We start from the raw sequence: 8,276 nt of genomic DNA, 5'->3' as shown, positions 1-8,276 counted from the left end.
TTGTCACTTAAATTATGTTCAAGCATTAAAATTAAAGGCAATATTACATGTGCATGACTCACTTGGTATGGAATTTGATAGGTGCTGAGGTGTGTGTGTGTGTGTGTGTGTATGAAGAGCAATACTTCTGACATTTATACATAGGGACACATTGCCAACTTCCATAATTTGTAATCCAGTTTTATTGACTAGCCCTTATTTTGTGCCAGGTGCTGATGAAGTGCTTTACAAATATTAATTCATTTAATCTTCGTAACAACTCTAGGCAGTACAGACTATTATCATCCCCATTTTGCAGATGAAGAAACTGAGGTAGATGCAAAGGAAGTAACTTGCCCAGAGTCACATGGCTATTAAGTGGCAAAGCCAAGATCTGAATCTGGGCAGCCTGGCTCCAGAGCCCAGGTTTTAGACCAGTGCTTTAGGACTTTTCTGTGCTGTCCAATCGTGGATCCGCCAGCCACATGCGGCTTCTGAGCACCTGAGACCTAGCTAGTGTGACTGAGGAACTGGATTTTAGATTGAACATAATTTTAATTTAAATAGCCATTTAAATTGGCTAGTGGCTAGTGGCTAAATTTAGTGGCTAAATTGGCTAGTGGCCACTGTGTTGGTCAGTGCAGCTCTAAACCACCAGGCTTTGCTGCCTCTTTCCATTCCTGATGTTGGTGGGAAGGCAGTTCAGGGCAATGTAGTGTAGTTGATTACAATTTGCAATAATTATCCAGAGGCTTCAAAAATTCCTCTTCCTCCTCTTCTCCATCTTTTTTCTTTTCCTTCATCATCATAGCTAACATTTTCTGAGCACTTAAGATTCTCACTTAATTCTCCCCCAAATCCTTGGATGTAGGTGCTTTTTCTAATAAACCCATTTAACAGGAGAGAGAACCAACACTGAAAGAAGATAAGTGTCTTGTGGGGAGTCACAGAGCCACTAAATGGTAGAGCCCGAATCTGAACCAAAGGCTATTTGACTCTAAAGCCAAATTATGTTTCATCATTTTTTTTTTATTTTAAAGTAAAATGTGCTCCATTCTGACTCCTTAGGCCACAGGCCTGTTAGTTTCCTCCAAAGTAAAGTTATGTTGTCGACTAAAGTCAGCATTTTTGAAGGGAGGAGAGAGGAAGACGGGGTGGTGAGCAGAGGCGGATGAAGTGCTGGGTCAGCACAGACGCGGAGCAGCTGGACAGGCTGGGGCCCCCTGGGAGTAGCCAGGGCGGTGCCCAGAGAGCCTAGGCCCAGCCCCACCTTCACCAAGAAAGGCCTACACTCCGGAAGGAAGGTCAGAACAAGACACCTCAGTTTCCCCATCTGTCAAATGGGAACAGGAGCATTAAAAAAAGGCAGTGTCTGATAACATGCCTGGCAGATAAGACGGAGGTTGCCTTTCCTGCCTCAGAGCTCATCTCTGGGGTAGAAGCTTCTGGGAGTCCTATCAGGGGGGACGTCTTCTGGGCGCAGAGCTGTCTCCATTGTGGGCGAAGGGAAGAAAAACAGCTTTTTAGCTGAGGGGTTGGGGTGGGCGGCAGGGGCTGCAGCACATGGCTGTCAGCTGAGATCACTGCCTTCTCCCTTCCAGCTGCCTGGGGATATTATGAAGTTGCAGAGACATGGAGAGGAAGCTCAAGCTTGGGGGCCTCTTTGGGGGGCTGGGGAGGGGAGCAGAGAAGGAAGACGTTAATGAAAAAAACATTCCTCGTTCAAGGTGACTGAAAGGGTTTGGGGCTGGTTGGGTCAGGGTCTGACTTTGGCTGAAAAGAAGTCCCCCAGATTCAGAGGCGCCAGGCGTGGCACAGCTGCTGGGTAGCAGGCTGGTGCCAGCCCAGCTGACTGACCCTCTCAGGGGCGGACAACTCCCAAAGACCCCTGACTCTGAGGTGGGGCAGCTGTGAGATCCTGGGGCCAGCGCTGTGCTCCCGTGGCCTTCCTCTCGCTTTGCAGATTCCAGCCCCTCCTCACCGCCTGCCTCTAGACTACATTTGGGCACAAGGGGGTCTGCTGAAGGATTCTAGCCTGCTCCAGAGATGACACATGCCGGGCCCAGCCTGAGAAATGGAAGAACCTTCCAAGGTGGGAAGGATAAGATGGGTTTCTTGGGGCAACTCCTAACTCGACTCCTAACTTTGCTATTAGACAATTTCCAGATTTGCAAAGAGTGTGTAATATCTGACAAGCATCCGAATAAGGGCCCCTCCCAATCAGAGAAAGTCAGCCACTGAACTTGTCCTGACAGGTGGCCATTCTCATTTCACAGCTGGGAAAACTGAGGTTCAGAAAGGTTAAGACCTTACGCTACTCGGCTGAGAAAGGAGCAGGGCTGGGACTAGATTTCTGATCCCAGGGGAAGAAACCCCTAACTCTTTACACCACCTCTCCCCACTTCCTTCTAGATGCCAGGAAAACCTCTAAAGGCCCAGAGACCTTGAAAAGAGCCCCAGCCTGGAGCGAAGCAGGGAGGGGCAGAGCGGAGGGTTGAAGAGTGCCTGTGATTTGTCCTCAGGTCACTTTGACAAAAGACAAGGGTCCTGTTTCTTAGAACTATGGCCCCAGGGAAGCTAAAGGAATAGATCAAAGCCACATGGAACCAAGAACAGGCCCTGGATCATGCTGGGATCCCCATTCCCTCTTCCAAGCCCGATTTCATCACGACTGGTCTTCATCCCTCCAGAGGGAAAGGGGCCCCTGCAGTGTGTTTTAGGACACACACAGAGTCCACTTTCTTCCCTTGGGAAGCTTGGTTTTCCTTGGGATTGAATCTCTGATTAGCTATGCACACAAATGCATCTTTCATCCCCTGGAAGCACCCCCCCCAGGATGGGGACCAAGCCACCCCTCTCCTGACTACATCAGTGTCTCGAGGGGCCCAGCTGCATCAGGAAGTTGCAGAAGCTGCTAAAGGTTGTGAGCTGACTCAGATGGGATGCCCAGACCCCGTAAGTCCCCCTGTTGGGCATCTGGAAGCCTTTGCAGGCCAGACAGCATCTCAGCCCTTCACAGACTGGTGAGCCACCAGCTCTGGAAGAGACCCTGGGCATCATCTCATCCAACTCCCTTATAGCACAGACAGGTAAACTGAGGCCCAGAGAGGGGAAGGCACTGCCGAGTGTGGGCTGGAGTGGGGCTCCTGACTCCCGGGCTGGAGAACCTTCCAGTAGTCCACACTGCCTTTCCAGAGATGAGCTGGTGTGGATAGGGAGGAAGTGGATAGTCAGGGGCCTGGTCGGAGGTTTTGGGAGGAACCAGCCCCTGGAACATTCAGAAACGGCCTCTCTGCTGCGGCTTCTGAAGACACAGGATGTCCCTGTCTTCCTCAAGTCTTGTTCGGCTTGGCTGTGCTCAAGAAGAGGGGGTAACTCCCTTCTCCCCTCCTCTTCTGGGAAGAGAAAGGGCTCTGTCAGCTCTGAACAGGAGAACTTTCTCCGCTGAAGGGCTTCGCGCATCTCCAGTGGGTTCCAGAGAACACTAGATGAGGGTGTCCTCAAAGGAAACAGCCCCAAAACACTCTCAGGGTCCAACAGCTCCCATGACCGTGACATCCCCAACCCAAGTACCATGTCCTGGCCACAGATGGAATGTCACACACACACCAGGCACTTCCTCAAGGGTCACCTTAAGTCCTCCGAGGGGCCCTGTGAGGGAGGCATTATCACGGTCCTGTGGAAAGATGGAGACAGAACTACGCAGGGTGCGCTGACTTGCCTGGTACACAAACGGAAGGGGACAGGGCAGGCTGTAAACCCATCCACCCTTGACTCTGCACCGCCTGCTTCTCACGAAAACAGTTATCAAACTAGTGCGTTAAAAATCCTAACTCCATTTGCATTCATTTTTGCCCACTTCAGACACTCTCTACCCTCCCTCTTTTTTATTTTCCTGCTTTAAATGGAACTTGCAAATCTCTAGCGCCCTGAAAAACCAAAACCAAAACCCAAAATGACCCTCCAAGTCCTGAGAGATACGATGGGCCAGGACACCAGCCTCCTGCATCTTCCCAAGTGTAGGACTCCCGAATTTCTGTTCAGAAGCAGAACGGCTTTTTTTCCCCCCTTAGACAATGTGGTTCTAATATATATCAACAGAGCCAAAGAAAAGCCCCCCCCCTTTTTTTTAAGAAGTTAACTTCATTTCAAGAACTTGTGTGTTTCTCATTAGTAACGCTGTCTTTTGAAATCCAGCTGAGGGAGGTAATTCCAGCTGAAATCAAAACTGATATGTGAGGGTTTGACCCCAGCGTCACTCTGTGCCCCCTGCTCGCTGCCTTGTTGGGGCTGATTGCTGCAGAGATGGGATAGGCAGGGCAGGCCGCCAGCTCTCTTCTCCCCCACCCATGGTCCCATGTCTGTGGTGGGTGTTGGTGTGTCTGGGGAGCCGGGTAGGTAGGGGGGCTTTCAGCCAGGCATGCATCTCACCTGATGAAGAGACTTGAGACTTGAGCTTGAGATAAGACCTTGAAGGAGGGAAAGCAGGATTCCTTGGCCTAGCAGCCGGGGTGCTGGGGGCCTATGGGGGGCAGAGGGCTCAAGTCATGATCAGAGCTGTGAACTGAGTAATTTTTACCTATCATGGGCATGATATTGGCAAGATCAACCAGTCCCAAGGGGAGCCACATTACTCTCCAAGTTCTAGGTTTTTCGAGCTGTTCTAAGCAGAAAACTCTTACTTTTTACTTTTTGGGCCAATTTTGGGCATTTCTTCTCTGTGAGACCAGGCTTCCTGTAGAACATTAGGAAAATGGAAAAATCTTTCCTTGGTCAGCGAAGGGGCTGCTCAGCCTTCCTGCTGTTGGGGACCACTTGCTCTGGAAGGGTCATTTTCTGGATGGACCAGGAAGGCACAGGGCATTCTCTGCTTCTCCTTCTCTTCTCTTCTCAATGACCCCAAGTTGGATTTTTTTCCTTAATAAAAAACCGTCTTGTTCTTAAGGAGAGCTGATGTGGCTTGATCTGCAGGCCAAAGGTATTTGTTTCAAGGGTGATAGAAACGAACAGGATGGCTCCCCCCACCCAGGCCTCTAATCAGATTTCCCCATCCTTCAAGACCTAGCAACATCCTTCCTTCCTTGGGAAACTTTTTTCCACCCGCAACCCCTCAGGGATGGCTCCAGCCCCAGGGTTAAATCGGAACCATTCTCTTTACAATTAATGGGTTGTTGTCTTTTTTAAAAAATTGAACCATCCCTTCTCTCTTGCATTATTTAATTTTTCAGACATCCAAACATTTCTGTCTTGTCTCCTTAGCTAGAGGTATGATTTTCTTGAGGACCTGAGCCTTTTCCATGCTTGTATCCCCAGCTCTTTCTCAGCCAGACTTAGCAAAGGGTTTGCAAATAGTCGCAGTAATGATTTAAAGACTATCACAACATTTAAAGGCTCTAACCTGTGCTCTTACCTGTCCCCTTGAATGGTGATTCTCTTAGAGAAATAAAAAGTGTTCCCAAGAGACAACCAGAATAATCATTGAGTCACTTTCTCTTGAAGGGCCCTTCTGGTCCCAAGAATTGTGATCCTCAAATTTGTTGGGCAGTCTCCATGTGCTTGGCCTATGCTGGAAGCTTTCTCATGCATTGCCTTGTTTAAAGAATTTATGGATCTATTGATAAATCTATTCCGTTTTCCCAAAATTACGTTTGGGGAAACAGGAGGCAGTGTGTTTTGGAAACTGCCCTGGTTTAAATCCCAGCTCCATCTGTCCGTGGGACATTCAGATCCTCACTTTACTCATCTGTAAAATGGGCATCATCATGATACCTTTCTTCCCTGGGTGTGGTCTCGATGAAGTGAGCTCTCAGGAACATTGCATTTGCTCCCATTTGTTGAGCTTTGCTAGGCCTAGAAGTAAACGTGAGAAGCTCAAACATCAGCTTTTCCAGAAGTCTTTCCCATGTCCCTGCCCCCACTGGGTCAGCTCCCTCTGTGATACACTCTGCGTCTTCCCCTCACAGCAACCCAGCTTGTATCTACTGTGTGTTGTGTGAGTGGTTGACATCATTCTTCCTCACTAGGGCTCCCAGAAAGCCAAGGCCTTGTCCGTTTTCACTCCCACTATTGATCTGGGACCTGGAAGTACTTAATAAACATTCATTCTCATCTCCCTTGGGTCTCTTTCCGGAATTAAATCAAAAGTTCCCTTGCTCTCCCGAGAGCCGTGTATCAGGGACTATAGCAGCAGAGGCCGCAGAGTGGAGACTTCATGTCCATTTTATGGAGGTTTGAGCCATGCAGGGATGTTCTCTCCTGATTGAAACCTACAAGATCCCTGTGTCCTTGCTCCTGCTGAGGCCTTGGCAGTTGACAGCCATCCCATGTCCCCATCCCATCAACCTTAGTCCCCCTTTAGGATGTGCTCCAATGCCACCTCCTCTGAGAAGCCTTCCTTTACTCTCTGTAATAGACTGAAAAATCTGAAAATACTTATGAACACAGGCACAGTCTTGATCACTGGACCGTGGCTCCCTTGGGGCTTGCTGAAGCTTTGGCTTCCAAGTGCCTGGTATAGAGATAATTACCAGTAAGTGCTAATTGAATGAATCCTGTCAAAGCAAAACAAAACCCAAGTCACTTCCACACTGCCCAGAAAAAGCTAGTATACACCCTTGTGATTTACACAGCTAGTTTCTTTCTTAATTCATTCAAAATATATTTGTTGAGCACCCAATTTGGACCCCACGTTGGGTGCTGGGAGCCAGTGGTAAATCAGGCAGACTCTTTCCTTATGTCCTGGCAGCCCTGGAACTCTCTCTCTGGGCCAGTGGATTCATGGGCAAGGGTAAAACAAGACCAGGGAGCAGGAGAGCACAAGCCTCCCCACCAGACACTTGCTGGAACCCACCATCCCCACGACGACCATGCATCTCCAAAGAAAAAGGATGAAAACGAGCCATCTCTCCACAGAGGTGCGTGGGTCCAGCTTCTTCCCTTGGCTGCAGCACCTGTGGGCCCAGGGGAGCAGACAGACCGGGCTGACCCTCTGAACTCAGGGCAGGGAGGGCTCCGTCCACCCAGGACCAGCTGGGGCTGCCCAGCTGTGGGCCAGCACAGCTGAAAGGTCCTAATTAGCTCATTTCCCCAGCCCCGTGGGCTGTGAGCAGGCTCCCTTCACCTTTTGCCCTGCCCCATCTCACTCAATTTAGCAGTTCAAGGTTCACCGTGATGCCAGGGTGGGGACGGGAAAATGTCCCCCCACTCCCATGCCATTAAGCAAAACCATCCCTTTGTGGTCAGCTCTACCCTGAAGACTTCGGAATCCTTCCCTCCTCAGCCTGATTCTGATGGCTGCACTGAGAGGAGAGGCTGTGGGGTGTACCCAGCTTCAGACTCTGTCTCTGCCGTTGGACGAGCAGCTGTGTGATCCTGAGCAAGTGACTCACCCTCTCTGACCCTCATTTTCTTCAATTCTGAGGACGCTGACACTCACTTCACTTGGTGCTTGTGAGGATTTGATGTGATGAGGTCTGCAAGGCAAGGGGCACATGGCCCGGATGTAGCAAGCCCTCAGTTCTAGCCCCTGCACTCCGCCCAACTTTCCCCAGACTGTAAACCCTGTGGGGGCAGGCACAGCGTCTGCTCTGCTCACCACTGTGTGTCCAGCATCTTGCTGAGGTCCTGGATACAGAAGGGGCTTTCTTATTCCTTTCTTTAATCACTCCTCTATGCCAGGCCCTGAGCCCAGGAAACAGCCAGTGAATGAATGAATGTTTTCTTCTTCCCCTCCCCACTTTTGCAGAGCTGAGCTCTGGTAAAGGGCATCTCTGGCAAGCTAGTTAGACACTGTGGATGGAGCACAGGACACAGGGTCAGAAGGCTGGGAAAGAGCTGGTGCTTTGCATCCCGGCAGCTCTCCTGTCTTAGGAAATGTCTCCCCTCCCCCATGCCCACACTAGCAACCTCAGGGGCTGGGTGTGCCATGAGCCCCCAACCTACCCGTTACTGTCTCCAGTCTGGAAAATCGCCCGCAGCTCTTGAAGCCTCACCTTTCTCAGGAGCGGGAATGGGGAAAAACGTTTCTCTGTCCCAGGGTGACAAGTGGTGTTGACCAGGGCGTGAAATGGGAGCGAACACAGTAGAGAGCCTGGCACAGGGCCTGGCTGGGAGAGGACTCCATCATGTCAGTTTCCTTTTCTCATCCAGCATGACAGCTACCTTGTTTCTCTAAGTGTGGTCCTCAGACCTGGGACCTGGCTGGAAACAGGATCCCTGGGTATCATTCCAGACCCACTGCATCCAAACCTGCATTTTAACAAGATCTCCAGGTGCTTCTGTACCACCCAAATTTGAGG

Source organism: Delphinapterus leucas, chromosome 7 (genome assembly GCF_059928025.1).
Source record: "Delphinapterus leucas isolate spDelLeu-1000000601 "Yukka" chromosome 7, BTC_Dleu_Yukka2, whole genome shotgun sequence".
NCBI lineage: Eukaryota > Metazoa > Chordata > Mammalia > Artiodactyla > Monodontidae > Delphinapterus > Delphinapterus leucas.
The sequence above is the reverse complement of the archived record's forward strand: the minus strand, read 5'-3'. Positions refer to the sequence as shown.